At 42.8% G+C, this 19,725-nt stretch overlaps 2 long non-coding RNA genes across 4 annotated transcripts in view; both read right to left on the reverse strand.

The window, feature by feature from the left end:
- Nucleotides 1–19,659, reverse strand: part of LOC146545203 (uncharacterized) — a 24,815-nt gene extending 5,156 nt beyond the window's left edge. The window contains exon 1 of one of the 2 annotated variants that reach the window (XR_014881319.1): nt 18,861–19,659. This is a non-coding gene — a long non-coding RNA (uncharacterized LOC146545203). The other variant, XR_014881320.1, reaches the window with a different exon arrangement.
- LOC109371035 (uncharacterized) overlaps nt 1–19,725 on the reverse strand; it is a 59,047-nt gene that overhangs the window by 38,275 nt on the left and 1,047 nt on the right. The window lies entirely within an intron of this gene.

The raw sequence follows: 19,725 nt of genomic DNA on the forward strand, positions 1-19,725 counted from the left end.
AGCCAAAGGGGCAGCTCGCAGCAGCCAGTCGGTGCTTCAATGCCACATGCCCTCCACTGAACACACTCCAATTTCCCAAGATTTCTAAAAAGCTCTTTCCCATATAAACCATGTTAATTTAAATCAACGCTAGCCTCAGAACTCTTGGAGCTGAGGTCATGGATATATGTCTCCTTTGATTTATGAGACAGAATCTGCACAGCATAATATAAAACGCTGCAGCTTTAGCAACGTACCATTGCCCTCAAAAGCTTGTTCATAAAACATAATTTTCTACAACATAAACGACCGCACACAGAAATTATGAAGTGAAATACAAGCAGGTGTTGCTGTTATTATTCACAAGACGTTTTCAGTTCCCTGCTGTTGGATCTATATATTCCACCTCATGTTTGGAAAATACAGTAATTGTGCCATTACTCTCCCTCGTAACTTAGCAGATCCTATAAACCTGGATGTATTAAAAATATAATTAATCTCCTCAAGCTTTGGAAAATCTGATCTAACAATCCTGTTTTTTAACACTCATACATTTGAAATATAATGAATATATGACTGGTTCATATAGAAAATATGGTGAGAAACAAACAGCTCTCAGCTTTAGACAGACTTTGGTACAGAACACCCAGCAGCCACAGGCCTTCCAAAAAAGTTCCAACCTGGAAGAGAATTAAAGGTCTAGAACAATCAGTAGTCCCATCTCTAGACTGGCATAACCCCAAGGCAGCCTGCTCTCTCATGCACTCCATACCCACCCAGCTAACGGGACCCTCCAGACACACGAGCTGCGCCCATCTGTGATGCTGATGTTACTCCTGAGTGCAGTCACTGCTGGCAACTCCACACTCATCTGTGGAGTGAGTTACAGGCCCTGAATTTACCGTTTTTGATTTCATAAATGCATTACACACTCTGAATGTTTTGGAAAGAAGTTAACCCATACTACCAACAAGCAAAATGCAAGAGCTATTTTTAACTTCAAATCTGTAGCAAGTAATTCTTTGCTTGGACTAATGTAGGGTGTACATAGGCGCATTAATTCACTGCTTCTGAGCAGGGCAGGGACTGGGCTGGCTTCTCTGCTCATGGGGTTGCTCAGTACAGAACAAGAAAGGAGAGTTGCAGGCTTTGGTTTCTTCAGAAAACTGAGAATTCTTACTGCTGAATTTCTTCAAAGCTTCAACACTAAGGCCAACTGCAACGAGTCTAACAGTTTCTCTTCAGAGTCACCCTTGAAGAAAGGTAATGGAAAAAAAACAACTAACCACGCCGAGCCTCAGAGGCACTAGTCTGCATTCTGTCCCACACAGACCACGAAATCAGCACTTCCCACTAACAGCCATCAGCAACGTGATGCCAGCCACCCTGGAACACGTGCACGTGAATTGATGAACTCTTCTTGCTTAAAGAGCATTTCTGAATGCAGCCTCTGAAAACTGAAGCATCCACGCTATGGTGCAAAGTGGTATCTCTAGAAGCTGAGACAAGGCCATCAGATTCTGACGTCTCACTATCAGCACAAGGTGACTTCTACCACCAGAACCATTACCAGGATGACTAACATCCCCTGGACAGAAAGAAGGACAAAAGACACCTGAGATTTGTGGTTTTATTTTTAAATGTAAAAGAAAATAAGCTGAAAGGAACAAAGTCTGAAGGCTCTGTGCCTCACTATATCTCATGCTGCATAATCCTGCTGAGCAGCAACCTCAGAGTGAGTTGGCCAGGCCAGCACCAGATGCAGACCACGAGGGAGCAGGTCTGGGAATGCTCCTCATTGAGGCTGATGTAATATTTTGATTCAACACAGAACCCGAGAGCGTTCAAACTACAGACTGAAGTTGAGCATGAGCACTTTCAACAAACAGGTTGGACAGGACCACACAATCACTGAGATAATCACATTATTGCCCACCAATATAACTGTTGTTCAAAGAAACACGGATGTAGAAAAAAACAGTCACTTATCCAGGAACTCGTTGCACAAATACACTGGGCCACTTCAGCAGTACTGTACAGTCACTGCTGGATACAACCCACTGCAGATTTTTGGCAGCTAGCTCCACACCATGGGACCAGTCATTTACTGCTACGTGCAGACATAGAGAAGACACAGAAAGGGCGAGTTCCCCTTACTCGTAATCAGGTGAGCCCTTCCAAAAACACAGCGAAGGGGCTCTGCTGTGCCAGCTATTCAGAAGGAGACTGTTTCCTAAGACAGGGGCAGGTTGCACACCCTGCCAGTGTCAGAGCTGGCTCACTTGGAGGAGCAGCACCAGACCCTGGCCAGGGATGGGGCCAGCAGCAGCCAGGCTGCAGCATGCAGCAGCTCCACTTGAGAAAGCAAATCTTGTCCTGAGGGAACTTCTGTTTACTTGAATGCCTTCCCTTATAATCTCATTTTATAGGCCACATGTTTTGGGAATGCTGAACAGTCAGGAGACTGGCAGCGACTGAAGAGAGGTGATTCCTTTCTGAGGACTGCTGTAGAGCACAATACAGCCTTGAATATTCCCATGGCAGACTTGTGCTCAACAGCACTGTAACCGATATTTTGGTCTTAAACAGACACTGAACTCTACTAAGCAACACCAGTTTTACTCACTGTGTATATATATGTATATGTACACACACATACTGAACAAAATTTAAAATTCATCTTGAAACACTTTTTCCTGTTAGAAAATGTAACATGACAAACTGCCCCTCACCTTTTAAAAAATATATTCTCCAAGATAATAGTTTAGGTAAAGCAGAAAAAAAAAAAAAAAAAAAAAGGCTGAGTGACTACTCAATAGCTTCCTTCTTTATGGGTAGGTCCAGTTAACTTGTAAGCAGAAAGGCACAGATCTCAGCAGTATGGGGTATGAGATCCAGACACCTCATCCTCCCTTTACATTAGCAAGTGAGCAGGGAGGAAGCACTGCCAAGATAAATTTACCAGGCTTGCAGCAAACTGCATTCCTTGTAGCTCCTGTCTTTTCCCCAAGAAAGTAAATACCAGCATGGCTGCCACAACTTTCAGGCTCAAAGTACATAAATTATCAATTGATTCACAGAACTAATAAAACATCCTCGGCTGTTTTTATCAACGCAACACCTTTGTTCTTTAGCCAGAGAGGCCAGTGTGTTCATTCCCCCCTCCCTCCGTTTCAGTAAGAGCAGAGTGCTCAGTACCTGGCAGGACCAAGCACTTGTTAAGCTGCTGGAGTTCATTTACATTAAGATTTTCCATATAGCACTTTGAAAAAGGGACTGGGCAGAAAGTGCAGTGACTTATAATCCCGATGAACAATGGGCATTTCTGTGAACTGGCTTTCTACACAGGATGTGGGGTGGGCCTTCTTGAGCTTGTGTAATCAGTCTGGAAGTCCAAAAACCACACTCTGAAAACATGCTTTTCCTTCAACAAATACTCACACAGTCTAGCAGTAGTTTACACGGCTGTCATTCACCGGTAAGGAATATTTTCATTTGAAAATATGTGAAAAAAAATCTCAGTATCTCAAATGAGGTACGTGGACCTTAACTGTATCTAATTAAAACATATAGTCCTTTTTATCCAAACAAGAACTTTATTTAGGAATGGAAGCATAAGTTCTACTTGTTAAAAATGGTGTGAGGACTGCACGTTAGGCAGAGCTTTACATACCAGCTCATGTTTTAGGATCACCTGAGCCCAGAAATGAAGACTCAAAGGGCAGTGGCAACACTTGCATTCAAAATACTGGGAAACACAGATTATCCTATGAAATGGTCTCTTTTGGAAGCTGAATGTATACTACGTTGAGAAATCCAGGCGGTCCTCTAACCCAAACCTTGCATCAACTCTTTCACTTCCTCAAAGGTGCACCAGAACACAGTTCACCACAATAAACAGTTTGCTGTACAAGGACTGGAGCAAGTACAGCAAAGGTTAAAACATGGGAGAGGAAGGATTCTTCTTCCAGAGCTCACATCTGGCACTGGGGTAAAAAGACAACACCAGATGAGAAGTAACAAAATTGCATGCAGGAGTAATGCATCATTTCATCATACCACATCCAGAAAGCTTCTGTGTTCATATCAAAAGCGTTCCCATTTATCTAACAGACCACCCGAAGGAAAAAAAAAAAAAACAAAAAACAACTTCCACTTGACCACAGAAATATTTCCATCACAAACGCCGTAGAGACAGCACAATAAAGGCATTAAGAGTCTTTAGACTCAGCCCTGAACTTAAGCCCTGAGGGAATATGCTTCCCAGAAAGCAGCAGGCTGATATTTCTAAGCTCTGCAGAGCATGCCATTGCTTTGTAGAAGTGCGAGATTTAATTGAGCAGATTACTACGAAAAATAGTATCCGTCATGTTTATTCTTTTCTCATGTACTGAAGTTATCTGCCTGAAAGCATGACCACTCTCGTCTGTTCACCCCTTGAAGTTGTGACACCGTTTATTAAGAACAATCACCAAAGAAGCAGGGTATATATAAATTCTCCTCGAGTGTGTTTGAGTAACAGCACAAGTCTTGTTTTTGACACTAGAACACAGTACTGTAAGAAACTGTTAGGAATATTTCGAAGAATAACTGTTTAAGACCAGGTATGTATTTCACAAGAGTCAATTGATACAGAGTATTTTAAACTATGTTTTTTCATTACATATTTTCAATTCCAAGTGAAATCCGATAGCAGTTTGAGGCTTTACCACTGCTTCCAATACTCACTGTCCCAAGTAACCTTTCTGAAGTCATAACTTTCTCTCCTGCATGCAGACTTTCTTTCCGTAGGAAATTAGAAATGGAGTTTAAAATGGAGCAACTGGAAGAAAACCAATACAACTCCAGCATACTGAAACAACTTCTTGCACATTAACAGGTTCCAAATGATGAGGGTAGAGCAAACCTTTCCCCCACCTTCATACGTTAATTAGAATTAGCATACCGTGCTTTCTAGGCAAATTATGATAGACATTCAGCAATATTAGACATAGCACTTCCTACCACACCCTACAATATTTTTGCAATTATCACACAATTTGAGTCAGAAACTGTTACATTCTATGCATAACTGTTTGGCTTCTGTCTCTGAGCAGTTCTTGTCTGGGCACACAGGCTACACAAAATCAGCTCTGATGGCTACACAGGGGAAAGCTGTAAGAAAATCCCCAGGGCCCAACAGGAAGTGTCATTTCTGTGATTCACCAGCTTGCATCTCTTCCCGAGAGTGCACCAACCAGCATACGCAGCACAGCAGCAGCTATATGAAAAAGTTCTTTTCCTGTCTGCAACGAAGATCCCATGACCATTTCAGTTTGGTGTGACTGAATCCATCTCCCTCACCAAACTCCACTACGTATTCCTTTACTACTTCAGGTGCTTTCAGTTATGGCAGCGTAAGGGAGAAAAGGACGAAAGAGAAAAACTTATTTCATGCTGCAGAAGGCATTTTGCTTCCGAATTAGCAGTGCAGATGAGCAGAGAAAATACTTTTCTGTGTGGATGTACTGTTTTTTGATCCTTTTACGGGGAAAAAAAAAAATCTGTGTAATATGCTCATATTGCAGTCTACCACTTTGGTGGAAGTAAAGCAACACATCTCAGTGAGTGCATACAGCCCAAAGCACTGGAAGGAAAATGCACATTAAAGCGATTGGACCACGAGGATTACCAGCCATTTTCTTGCCAAAACAACAATAAAAAAACCTAAGAGTTTTGTTAACACCACAAGCCACAGAACAGAATTGAATTCCATTCTGCTCCCTACCGTTCCCATCTGGTTCTAATTTGCTAGAGAAGACTGAAGGCTGTATTCAAAAAGCATCAGACTGAGCTGTAAACATCAGCTTCTCCGCCAGCATTACTTGTGAAGGACTGGAGCTATCATGGAAAGGAGTGGGGGGATGAAGCAAGACTTGCTGTGTCATTAAGCTCATTGTTTTAATTGCATTGTTTCGACCCATGAAATGAAAGTGAGAAATGTTTGATGCTCAGAAGAAACATTTGCAGAAAATGAAGTTCAGCTCATCTCTATTGTAACACTAGAAAATCAAACAGTAAAAAGTTGAGAAGTATCAGAACAGGCTGCCTGAACAACCAGACCTCTTGTTTTACAAAGTTTGTAATTACAGGCCACATGCTGTTGCCTAATTTTTTCCTTGTCAAGTTGTAAACAAAAGACAAAGCCTGCTTCATATTTGCTGTAGAAATAGTTTTGTTAAATTGTGACAAGCTAATGAGTCTACAACTAATAGCATCTTGCGGTAAATATTTAACAAGATGCCTTTAAGATTTTGCCCCCTATCTCTGCCTCAGATTTCCAAAGTGACAATTTCTGAAGCCTTTTTCATTAATAACTAGTGATCAGTTTCTCGTTACTTAAGCCCTTGATGCAAGGCACTGATGTGATGTGTGAAAACCCACTTACACTGCTGAGTGGAAGTGAATAAAATAAGTGTTTCTGTAGCAATACGGGCTTGGAAGATTTATGTTCCACAACATACAACAGCTCCCTTCTATTTTGAAGGATTGTAGTTGGGCCCCAACTCAAAAACTGAGGTGTGGGAAAGAGTACTTTATCGACTGAGCAGAGCAGACTCTTGTTCAGAGCGTGCTCTCAGCATCCATCAACACAACTGCAGCGACGGAACACTGAGCTTTGATGTCAGAACAGTAATCTACAGGAGCAGAGAAGAGCAGCTTAGGTAACACCACAAACTGGTATTGCCTCCCACATCCACAATGTGCCCTGACACCTCACTTTCCAGTTAGGGCTCATTAAGAGAGCTGGCAGCATCCCAGCACAAGTCAAGCCTGCAGTCACCATCAGCTCGGTCCTACTGCTATCGCTCCATACTTTGTTGTACCGACACAGAGTTCTTTTCTCCAACTAGCATCACCTCCATGACATCTCCAGCCTCAAGGCCAAACAAACCCATCAACCATCTTAGAGATGTTTTTGTCAATTCTGGGGTTCCAGGCCCAGAGTTCTGCACTAACTTCTTGATGCCATTACATGACAACCTTTTCATTTCAGCAGGTCCCCACACAGGACTCACTTCACTCACAGATGCCTTCACCAACAGCCCCTCTACTTCCAGATTAACTCTGTTCAAAATCATCATCTCACCAATTCCTTCGCTTCACGTGGTCCTTCACCCTTATTTGTTATGCATATATGTGAACCTACCACTTAGTTTCCTGCTTATTATTGATCTTCCATCAAAAAAACCCTTTGAACCAAGTGGTTTCTTTTCTTGCCTAAACATTACTGTAATTAGAGGTGATTAACAGCAGCAGAGCACACTCATACATTCAGCTTAAAGTAGTCTTGAGTGCCTATTACATGAAGAATTCACATCTCTTATAGATCTAGTTAATGCTATTTCCAGCCTGCAAGAGATACTTGTGAAAAGGCTTTGTTACACATGGCTAAACTGCATCTATTTCATACAGCTGAGGTATGTATAATCTGACCAGCATCAGGAATTGTGAAAGGCTCATTTTGAAACAAAAGCTTCTTAAACCCCACCCACTACTTAGATAGACTCCTTTCCCATGAAAGAATCACAGCCTGGAAAACATTTGGTAAGCTCTCATAAGCAAGAGCCTTTATTCTACAGCATGTAAACAAGAACGGAGCACGATTTCCCCGCTTGGATTCTGCTGCCTTCAAAAACAAAACAGCACCTATAACTTCATCACTATAATTTTTGGGAAGCTAAAAAGCTGAGAACAACATGGGTGGTGCTACCCGTCCCACTTACATTCAGACCTTTCAATACCCACAGACTCAGATGCAGTAGCAGATCCTACAGCTTAAAAGGAACATATGTGGACTTAAGCCACTGTCCTTTAGGTGATTTACTGCTGTAGCATAACACTGTTTAATGCTTCCTTTTTATCTTTTCGATAGTGGTAGGCACTAGTGACTCATGTCACACTTCATAGGTGTTCACACAGTTGTTACCTTATTACTAACTTCTTATAACATTACCATAAAAACATTAAAACTACTTCTTGTCACGAACTGCAGAGCAAACTAAAATCACAACAAGCCTATAGAAAGTGTTCAACTAGCACTTCCTGTTTTTTTTTGCAAATTGCAAAATTTATCTGAGCAAAGCAGCTCAAGAATCTCAGTGGCCAGGTGGCCACAGTGCCATGTCTCTTTAACACTGAATTAGCATGAATCAGACACTGGAGGATTAAGGCTTTTCTGCCTGTGCCTAAGCAGTGATGCAACAGGCTGTAAGTCTTTCTGGAAGCAGATATTTTTTTCTGCAGTTCAACATTTTCTCAGTCTGTATCCTTCTATACATAGCTAAAGCAGCTAATACTAGCATTATTATTATTTTTTTACTGCAGCAGAAAGAATCACAGCCAGGAGCTGAGATCTACCCAGTTTTCAAAACCAAACTTTAAGTGAAACAAAACCCCAAATGAAACTGTAAACCAACACCTCCAAATAGAGTATGACCACCACTGCTACGTAAGAGGAAAATACACTGTGGAAAATACACCTAACACTGAAATGAAAGGTCCCTTATATCCACTAGTGACACTCAGAAGCTGCAGGAGGAGCATGCTCAGGCAAGCCTCCTGCTTCTAGCTATGCTCCACACACGGGGACTCCTCTCCATGCCAAAGGTACCACCTAGCTGCCTCCTGCCTGAGTGATTCCAGGCCTCTTTTGCACGCATCCCACAGTGCCAAGAAGCTTCACAAATTAGGTGCATTGCTACAGACTGATCTGTCAGGGAGATTATTGATACTAAGGGTACGTGCACTTTGACTGCAAATATGACATCAACACAACACCCCAGACTCTTCTCTCACAGATTTTAACACCCATGTACCCCTGCCAATAAACTTGGGCAACAAGAGAGCTGTTGTTATACTATTCTACTTTAGAAAACAGCAACTACAGGTAGGAGGATATGGTTTTTTGTTTGTTTTAAATTTCTCCCTTAGGAGAAAATCAGAGGGGCTACTTTGGACTTCCTCATACTGCTATGGTTCAAGCTGGCAATTAAGAATGTTTGGTTGTTGGTGGCAGCTTTTTCATTTGTGTGTTGTTTTTGAAAAAGAAAGGAAGCAGTCTGACATAGCTCAGGCTAAACAGGTGCTGTTACCAGTACCTAGAAATCACTCCTACAGGTAGAAGCAATTTGTAGCTATAGATGAGAAGCAGCAGCTGACAAAGACACTAATGGCTGTTACCTACATACACTCACACGATACTAAGGGGTACTGTGACACTCAGTTTCACTGATTTCTCACTTGCTTGGGCCTGCGCACAGCATCAAAGTTCCAAAGATAGCAATCATAGAAGTAGATCTAGTTATGAGTTGTAATAACCACTTTTGGGGAGAAGCCATGTATAACTCACAAATAAGCTGCATTCTCATTTTTGTTGAGAAGCATGATGCCTTTGCATTGCTGGAAAAGAAAATACTGAGAGTGCTGCAATGTAACTACAGTGCTGTCCTACTCTTTCCACAACAGGTGAGGACAGACTGGCATCCTTCTTCAGCTGGGACTGATAAAGCAGCTCTGGGTTGTGTTTTTCCTCCTTGTTAAAAGTAAAACCGAGATTCTGGGGGAGGGGAAGACAGGAAACGAGCACTTTTCCTGGTCCCCAAACCTAAGAATAGCTGAGATGGTACTGCTGCAAGATTTAGGCCACACAAGCATTCAAAGAAGCATGAAATATTTATACTCTGAGCAAACAATCACAGAAGTCATGCTTTTTGCCCAGAATCTTTTTATCATTATCCAAACAGATCAGGAGGTTGTCCCACGAAAGTTTACTTTCAGAGGGCAGAGATGAGCCTGTTGTTATATTTTTAAACTACAACTCTTTTTTTCTGTTCGTATCTGTGAAGTCAGTTAAGCAGCAACCACAAATGACAGGACTCGAGGACTAACTTTCACCTTTCAGGCACCTCTTGCACTAAAGGGCAAAAAAACAGCAGTTTTAACAGTTTCTCTTTCACATGGGAAGAGAAAGAAAATAAACACCTTTGTACTTAAGCTGGCTACAACATTCTACAGAAAACCCAAAGTTAATGCAAACAGTAAAAAAGACTGAAAAGAACACATGCAGCTTGCTGCCACTGAACAGATTTTCCATGACTTCTACCCATAAATATTAGGCAAATTCCTACGAACTGTAGGAAGGACTAGTAAAGAACAAGTGATTGCTTACATCCTACAGACAATTTCAGGTGATACAGACCACAAGCAATACTTTGGGGCATACTTAAAGGCTTCATCATCCCACCCGCACGTAACAAGGCTACTGATCTGGTTAGAACATCTGCCATTGCAGAAAGCTAGAAAGTTGAGTTTGGCATGAACATCTAGCTTCAAAACAGCACTCAAAGTAAAACACAGATCTAATTAAACACCTCCTCCTCTTGTTTACTCTTGGCCAATCTTTCTCCTTTCCATTCACCTGGTTTCTAGGCTTATGTACTTCACACTATCCATTCACCGCACAGGAAACCTGCAAGCTGATTGTGCAGGCAAGTGGGAATTTGGACATAAAATTGCAGGTGTTTGATGAACTTAAGCCTCCAGCCTGTTTACTTTACTTTGATGTTTAGAAATTAATCACACTTTCATTCAGATGCCAACAAAACTATCTTAAATTTCAAAATTAAGACCCTTGAACTTGAGAATAAAAAATCATAAATAGATCTTATGTGCTACAGACTAGCTAACCCCGTGGGACAGCAAAGCACACCTAGCTGCACCCACCCAGAAAACTAGGGAAGGAGATCGTCAACAAACGTTCTCCTCACCCCACGGAGAGAGGGCTTCAAGTTGCTCCCTCCCTCCAAACAAACAAAAGAACCATCCAGGCTTTCCTGTTACACAACAACTAGCGATCATGTGATGTACAGTGCAGCACAAGTGTTTGAAATAGGGATGTTTTCCATATAGAGAAGATCCTCCTCTAAACTCACTCAGTCATTTAAAACTCAGCACTTGCATACAGTGCCCTTGTTTTAACCAATTCTACAATTTACTCTAGGCATAGCCTGAAGGTACTTAAAAGTCGTATGCTGATCAAGAGGTACAGGTCAGGCCTGCTCATTTTCTGCCCAAGACAAACAAATTTCACTCAGGTGGTTTTTTTGCTTGTTTGTTTTTAAAGTCTCCAGTTAACACTGGGAATACTTTTTGCTTCAACCCATCTCTACTTTCACTCTTCTAAACAGATGTCTTAACCTCTACAAGCCTTTATCATCCTCCCTTTGGTAGTCTGTAATTATTTGTAAGCACAGGTATTCACATGTATTGATATGCAGGCTTTTGACCCTTCCATCTTTCATGCACTGAAGAACAGTTTGTTTAACCAGATTTAATGGACACCTGACATTTTTCAAGTTTGCTTGCAAGAGAAGGCATTTCATCCTTTCTTTCCTGCAACAGACAAGAAGGCCAGGAGTCTCCTCTGAACAGGGAATATTCCACATGCCAAGGGAGCTTATAACTGATAACACAAGGCAGACATGTTCTTGCTTAACTGAACTGTCAAAAAAACCCTAAATATCAATGCTCACACATTAAACTAATGTAAAGGAAAAACAACCGAGTTCAACAAAGCATCTCATCTTTATTTATCATATGACAAGTGGAGCAAGATTCCATCCTAAGAGCTACGGTAAAAGTGTTTCTGAACAGTAGTAAAACTTCTTATTTGCTCCAAGGCCAATTGGATGCATCCAAAAATCAGATTCAATGTAGAGTTTTAGAAAGGTGCAGAAACAGAAAGGTCTACTGGACTTTTTGACAACCAGTCTATGGTCTGTTTCTTTGTTTTTCTCTGATAGTCTACATGGAGTGAAGAACACCACTGAACAGACTGATGATCCAGAAGGGTAGGGGACATCAACTCCAGAACAGTATTTTTACATCATGTTGGGGGAAAAAAAAAAAAAAAAAAAGCTGCCTATTTTAAGCTGTTACTTCATACAGCCTTTAAAGGCTTTGAATTTTAAATACAGAACAGCTTCTGAACAGCTGCGAAGCTGAAATATCTAAGTTTGCAAGATGCTATTTCTAGGAAGATGCAACAGATGTTTTGTACTTTTTCATATGTACATCCTATTCTAAACAGGATGTGGAATTTACTTGTAATGAGCACAATCAGTGTATAATTGCTGTTCGACACTATTCAAGCAAAAAGGAGAAGCATGAGACACTTCCTGTCAAATACACAGGCTGCCTATTGGACAAATCCATGCATTATGCAGCATTTAAAGGCAGGCAGAAGTACCTTCCAGCAAGTCACATCTAGATAGGAGCAGCTACAGACAGTTTGATCTCTGCTTACTTTGTGCTGTGCTACTTACAAAATACACTGAAAGGATGTGAGGATTAGTCAAGTAGAAAGTTTGAGATGTAGGCCTACAGTTCTGATCAGAGGAGGTAAAGTAGAGCCACTAAAATGAACAGAATAGGCCCTGAGTGCTGCCTAAATATTCTCACCCAGTTACTAAAGCAGGTAGAGCTGGTGGAACATCACTGCAGTATCACAGTGTTACTAAAATTATAAGACATGTTTAAGTGACATAAGCAGGAGAAAGTGTCATACTCCCAAACCCATCACCTTGCTTTGCTGACTGTAGGATGAGGCTCTAACAGGTTTAACAAAAAGTTCTCCAGGTACATTCTAATTTTTGGCCTACAGGGCAGAATCTGGATAATCAACACCAAGAAGAACAGCAGATAACTACTCCTATTTACCTGAACAGGATTACCAAGAAGTTATGCCACTGAATTAAAAGACAAGATAAACCAATGTAGCTAACAACTGCTTGCAAGGCCAATAATACTTGCAGCACAATACCTGGGGGGAAATGGTAGAAGAGCAACTTGCCTGTTCAAAACAAAACAAAACAACAAAAAAAAAAAAACCAGAATTACACATAGTCAACTCTGAGAAATAGTACAGGCTTAACTACAGCCTTCAGGATACAGTCCTAATAACACTTTGTGACAACCACTCCCTCCCATTCATTAGGTCTAGACTACCTAGTTTTAGGAGTCACCTGATGAAAAAGCTGTAAGACACGCAGAATTCAGCAGGTTGGATTTGCTCTCTATAATCCATTTTACAGCAGCATGATTTTTTCCTTCTTGTTCATAGTAGTTAGTCTCGTTTGAAATATTCCTGCTCCTCAAATTTAAAAGAAAGACAACAATCTAAATGCTTCTTTGTATTCCCTATTTTTGCCCCAAACAACATTCTATATATACACCCTGGAAAGGTCCTTCAATTTCAAGATTCCCTCAGTGCTACAGCAAGAATGCTGAACACCTACATTCAGTGTTTATATTTCAGGGTTAGCCTTAAGAAGATCTGGGAAACAGAAGAAAAATCTTAAAGAACTGGTTTACTTGCCTACAAAGCCTAGCTGCATTTTTATACAATTTTCAAAAGTCAATGGAAATTTAAGAGTATTACATGGTAGTATCACAGAATCACAGTGATACAGTTTCCACAAGTCTGCAGCAGACTAAGAAAACCTGCTACGTTCCAGACTCATCACAAGAAGTACCACCAAAAACATTCCTGCTATTAGTATTTCTTGCATTTTTAAGCACAGCAAAGCAGGTGATTCGACAACCCAGTTTCTTCCTCTTCATGTCTGGTCAGTCTGTCAGGCACCACAAATCTGTCTCTGGCTACGGGTAGTTAAAGTCAAGAACTCAAAGGCCCACTGCCACTACTTCTTACTTATGGTCATTTCCACTCCCCAGCAGAAATCAGATTCAAATTTACTATCTCTTCTAAAGAGGAGATACTTCAAGTTCAAAAACTGCTGTCAGCTGAGCCCAGACACTGTGGCTCCTAGCTGAAGTATATTCTTTCCTACGCTTGTGCAGAGACAGTAGACAGAAGTGTTTCTCAGAAGCAGTTTAAAAATAGGATCTCACAACTGCCCAGCATGCCTTTATAAGCTTACGATATGCTTGCTCCAGCATATGAGTACTGAGATGATGGCACGCAGCTCTGGAGACAAATTCAGTGTGCAATACTACCTTGACAAAAGCAACAGTTTCATTTTGTCAAAAAGCAGTCTTCTAAATCAGTACAGAGGTAGTAACTATTAAAAAACAGACTCTTAGGAAGTCTTTTAATTTTAGAAGGCCCGTTGTTTTTCTGGAGGGACATCTTCTCCTGTCTCAGATAAGACAGCAGTACAAACATTATGGCCCAAAATGAAACAGCACAAATACCACAGTTCAACACTTAGAGGAGAATTATCCTGGTAAAAGACAGACCAAAGCTACAGCTTAGGTTACACTAAAAGCAGCACAACTATCATTTTTCAGTTCACTTAAATTTAGGGAACCACGTGACAGTGATCTAACCAGGCAGGGCAGGAACAAGACAGAACTAGATGCCAAGTACCTATTTTCCATACAGCTCTTCCCTTCTTCTTGTGTCCTCCCCACCAGTTTTGACAGTGACACCCCAGATCTGCTGCACAAGTAAGCCTTGGACTTGTATGGGTTTGGTATATTGCAACTGTATTAACGCTGCACCCAGCACCTACCGAAGACCTGAACGTATGACCATCAACCAAACAGAAGTATATCACAAGCTTCACCAACACAGAGTTTCATTAGTTGTCAACCTACTGAGGTTAGCAAGAAGGAAACATGATTGTAGCCAGTCAGAAAGCTTCCCATTCTGAATATAGCATTCAGTCATCATAATTCTGTACTTCTGAATAGGCCACGCTGACCAAGACTACAGCAGTCTTCTGAAGTTAATCCTTTCTGGAGACATTAGGCAGTGCTGCACTCCAGTTGCACTTTACTGTTGAAAAGAAATGCTGCATATCTGCACATCATTAACAAGCTGTCAAACAGTGCTTCCATCCTTGACCACAAGTGTCAACTTACTGGAAACTGAGGTCTTGTTCCTATGGTTGTTCCCCATCCCTCTGAAAAAAGCTGCCTCCACACAAGTCACTCTAAGAAGTTTCAGCGGAGGTAAGGAGCCCATTCAGTACAACACTTTGTAACCACTCAAGTACAAAAGCTTTGTTTGGTTCCCAAGCTTCCAAACAAGAGAAACAACTTTGCTCTCCCTGTGACACAGGATCACTTTGAGCTGCAGCTCGGGAATCCTGGAGCCCGCAGCTCTGTAATTTCCTCACTCTAGCACAGCCTAACTCACAACAAGCAGCATTATTTTCCTTGTTTTCTTCCTACAAACCAGAAAGAACCACTGTTGTGCCTCTCCCACTTGTACCTTAACACCAGCTGAGGAATAATCCCCTTCTGACTATTTCCAGCATCTTCAAAGAACTATTATTGACAGGGCTTCTGGGCTAGCAGTATATAATCAAGTGAGACTACTACCTCACATGTTAAGAAGGCCCCACTGGACCAGTGCAAGCACTGATTAAACCTCAGAACACAACACAAGTGTAAGCTTTCTCCTCTCAACTATTTTCATTATATTTTTTATTTTTACTGCCAGCCAACATCTGGTCCTTCTTCTACAGAAAAACCCCTGCTACTCCTTCTGAGTCAACTTTTTTTTTTTTTTTTTCCTCCAAATAAGCTTATCCTTTCAAAAACCCTCAAGTTGCATGCAAAGGATGTTCCTGTCTTGCTGCTGTTCAAACAGTCCTTCCAAATCCAGGTGGAAATATCTGTTGACACTGATTGGTTTCCGCTCAGTAGAAAGTCACTGGACATACAAGCAAGTAACACACAATAATTTGACAAGTGACCCTTGTGACCCACTGAGACCACAAGCTTTTTAAAGATTAGCTTAGAACTCTTCCAGTACAACTAATTCTTCACCGAACAGCCCAGTTATTAAATTACCAGTCACTTTAGGAGCAAGAAAGTCTTCCTCAAATTCCATGTCGTTCCAATAAAAGAAGCTCATTAAGTCCAAAATCTTGTGAATTCTTAACTGGAACTCTTCTTTCCCAGCTTCAGCCTAGTCATTTTTGCACGTTATCCTACCAATGCATCTGAAATGACCCTGTCACCCGCAGGTCCTACAACTGCAGGTCAACCTAGTAGTGCCTTACATACACTTTTTTTTTTTTTTTTTTTTTTTTAAATATGCCTGACTCCTTAGGCAAGGATTATAGTGATTCTGACTCTATAGGTCAAGTGCCTTTAGGATTTGCCTCCTTGATTCCTTAAGAATTGTCTCTTTAATGAGGGAAAAAAACCCCAAACAGGTAAAACTTGTACATCTCCATTCTTTCTCCCTGCAGCTGCTTCTTCCTATTCCTGCTCAAGTAGGAGTGTTTGTGAATCCAAGCAGCCAATGTTCACATCAAAAAAAGATCCATTATAATCAGGCTTACACTAAATCTGTTCTCCTATGCCACTTCCCACATGAGCACTTGTGCCATTACAAAAAAAAAAAAAAAAAAAGGCACCATAGAAACAAGAATGAACAGCTGGGAAGAGGTACAGGATCATCTTTCAGCATGAGCACTACTTCAACTATGGCATTAATGCACACTCAGATCTATTACGCTTCGTGTACCCCTCTCCCTTCTCCTCTAAGTACCCTTGAACTCTTGTCAGTCTTTGTATGACTAGTTCTGTAAACTGTACTGTTTAAATAACAGGTCTTAGCAAAAGCACAAACCATATACACATGCACAGACAGGCTACTACAGCAAGTCAGAACCACAAGCCTAACTGCTGGAGAACAAGCAGTCAATTGAAATGCCCTCAGTAAAAGGGAAGAATTACAGTTAAGTAGAAATTGTTCCTCCCCCTGGTTGACTACCATAAAGCTACTCTTTAAACACCTCCCTCTCCTACAGCTCCCTTCCTTTCCTGTACCTTCCAGATAAAGGCACAGCTTACAGACTGGCCTTCAAGCAAATCCCCTTCCCATAGGTTTGTCCCAAAGCAGTACGTGCATTTGCTATTATTCATCTGCAGCAGAAGTAATTTCAGAAGACATCACAGACATGATTTCAAGACCGCGCTGCAACACCACCAGAGTTATCACTTCTCAAAGAAGACAGTGCTTCCCTGAAAACAGCTAACAAGACTGCTTGAAACAAACAAAATTATTAGAATATTCCTTCATTCCTGTTGTTCCATAAGAACATAAAGACTCCACAGTTCAAATGCTTCCGCAACAAGCTACCCATTACACAGAACTTTTAAGAAACCTCTTGGTTCCTAAAACAAAATCAGGTATTAATAAGTGCTGCCTAAAGGGTTTCTTTAGGAATTAAAGCTTTCTACCACAGAGAAACTTTTGATTTCTGAGTATTCTATGAGAGTTACTTATATAAGAACATCATTACTCAGATTGTTCCCTCACAGTGAGATAGATAACTGCTCCCCACTCTGTAATCACAGAACGCAAGCGCTAATGAAGTAGAAATGTGTTTTTTGTCATCTTCAGTTCATATTAATGCTCTCCGCTAGTACATATCCAAGGAAATAGAACAGATTTTATTTGGGACCTGACATGACTATCTTGTAAGAATCATTGTGCTCTAGAATCTTCTGTAGAAGATTCTATTACAAAGGGATAATTTACCTTGTATTATAGTATATCTATACACGAAGAAACAACATTCCAGTCACCTACATGTTTGGTCAACAAACCAACGGCCTCCTCCTAAGCACTACTTCCAGTGCTTCATTTTTCTGAATAGCATTAACAACCTCTAGGATCAAGAATCCTGCACAGAACTGGCTGCTGCAAGGCTCAGCTGACAGCTATCACCTGACATTCAAACAAGGGGGGTTTCTTTCAGGAAACAGTGTACATCACAGAAGTTCAGAGGAGATTCCAAACTTTAAAAAGCTTCGCACTGTCATCCTTTATTACCGTCTCCATTTCTTTCCTGGTACAAAGGAAAAATGCAGCACTATCAGATGTTCCCAAGCCCACTGCTCCCCTCCCTGGCACACATACCCTGCAGGCTCTAATTGCAGCTAATATGGACTGCGTACAGCAGCTCCCCATCCCCAACCGTTTCTTACGCAACCAGGCTCCACCTCACATTACTTATGTAACACATTAAGTAGCATCTATTATACAGGATTCTTCTACATTAGTCACATACTCAATAACTTCCATTCCAGTCGTTTTAACACAATGTATCCATCAGAAATTGAAGCTTCATGCCTCACCAGGTTGCCACTGCATTGAAAAGAAACAAACCACACCAGTGAACATATTAACATCTGGAAAAGTGTTGCCAGACGTTTCTAAAAGTAACAAATCACCATCATTTGCCTCAGCAATTGTAGCTGTTAAGTTTGTTTGCCGGGTCAGGTGCAGAGGCTCACTTTAAGTCACACCACACGAAAACGAGATGTGGGAACCAGCACTAAACTGCTCCAAAAGCATGAGCAGCCCACCCAACCAGTACAATGGACCGCACTCCTCAAGAAAGATGGGTTAGAATTGGAAAATGTACATTTTTCATCCCCCCCCCCCGTATCCTGAGATAAAATACAGAGCCAGAAAATATATTTTAACGCAATGAAATCCTAGGCCAGACTCGTACTACCAGATCCTTCTCCTGCAGCAAGACAAGGGAGCCCGCAGCACCTGCTCGCCGCAGGTCCCTTTTCCCTACATACACACCAGGATCCCTGCGCTAACACTGCAGGCCCTCTACGGCCACATCGCTCCTCCGACAGGATCCACCAGCACACACACAACACTGGCGCTGCCTTTCCCACCCAGCAGCGCCGTTCCGACAGAGCAGAGACGTGAGCAGGCGCCGGCCCTTCCCTCAGTCCCCCCAGCGCCACACGCTCCGCCACGACGCCGCACGGCTGTAATGAGGTCACTTCACAGGGCCCAGAGCCTCCGGTCGGTTACTCGGAGCCTGACTTACATCGGGGAGGGGAGGCCGAGGAGGGCGCTACGGCAGCGGAGGGCGGATGGAGGGCCTCCCCCGAGCGCGGCTACACCCGGGAGAGGGGCGGGGAGCAGGGAGAGCGACGAGAACCTTCCTCGGCGGCGGCTACGCCCTCGCGCGCGGGGTTACGGGGGGGAAGGGAAGGGGAAGCGACGCGGCAACGGCAGCGCTGGGGGAGGGGAAGCGCGGACTCTCCCGAGCGCCGCCGCCGCCTCAGCCGCGTTGGGCGGCAGCCAAAGCCCACAGGAATGCAGCGCGGTCACATGACCTCCGGCGGACGTGCGGCTCCCTTCCCTCTCCAGGGAGACCCTGCGCCATCTTGGACTGACGCAGTTACAAAAACAGGCGCAAACCGCTCCTCTCTCTCTCGCTCTCTCTCTTCCCCCGCTCCTCTCCTCCCGGCCCCGCTAAGGAAAGAGAAGCCGAGGCCTTTTCCCGCTTTCCTTTTCGCCGGGGATCCCCCGCCCGCGCCGTCCTCCCTCGCGTTGGGATCATGGCGCCCGTTTTCTCCCTTTGCACCAACCTCCCCCGGCAGCGCCGACCCTGCCCGGCTGCGGCGGCCCCTGCTGCAGGATGATGTCAGCGCCAGCCAATGGGGGCGCGCCGTGCCTCCCGGCGAGGCCGCCGATTGGATGCGCGCAGAGCCCGCCTCCCCCTCCTGCCTCAGTCCCCGCCGCGGTTCGCTGCGGAGCCGCAGCCGAGGCACGAGTGGGGGAGGGGAAGAGGAGGGGAAGGAGGAAAAAAAAAAAATCTACACAAAAAAACCGACGACCAAACCCACCGAGCCGCCGGCCGCCATTTCGCGCAACAACAGGCAGAACCCGAGCGAGCAGCCCCGGCC

This window comes from Meleagris gallopavo, chromosome 1 (assembly GCF_905368555.1).
Source record: "Meleagris gallopavo chromosome 1, MGAL_WU_HG_1.1, whole genome shotgun sequence".
NCBI lineage: Eukaryota > Metazoa > Chordata > Aves > Galliformes > Phasianidae > Meleagris > Meleagris gallopavo.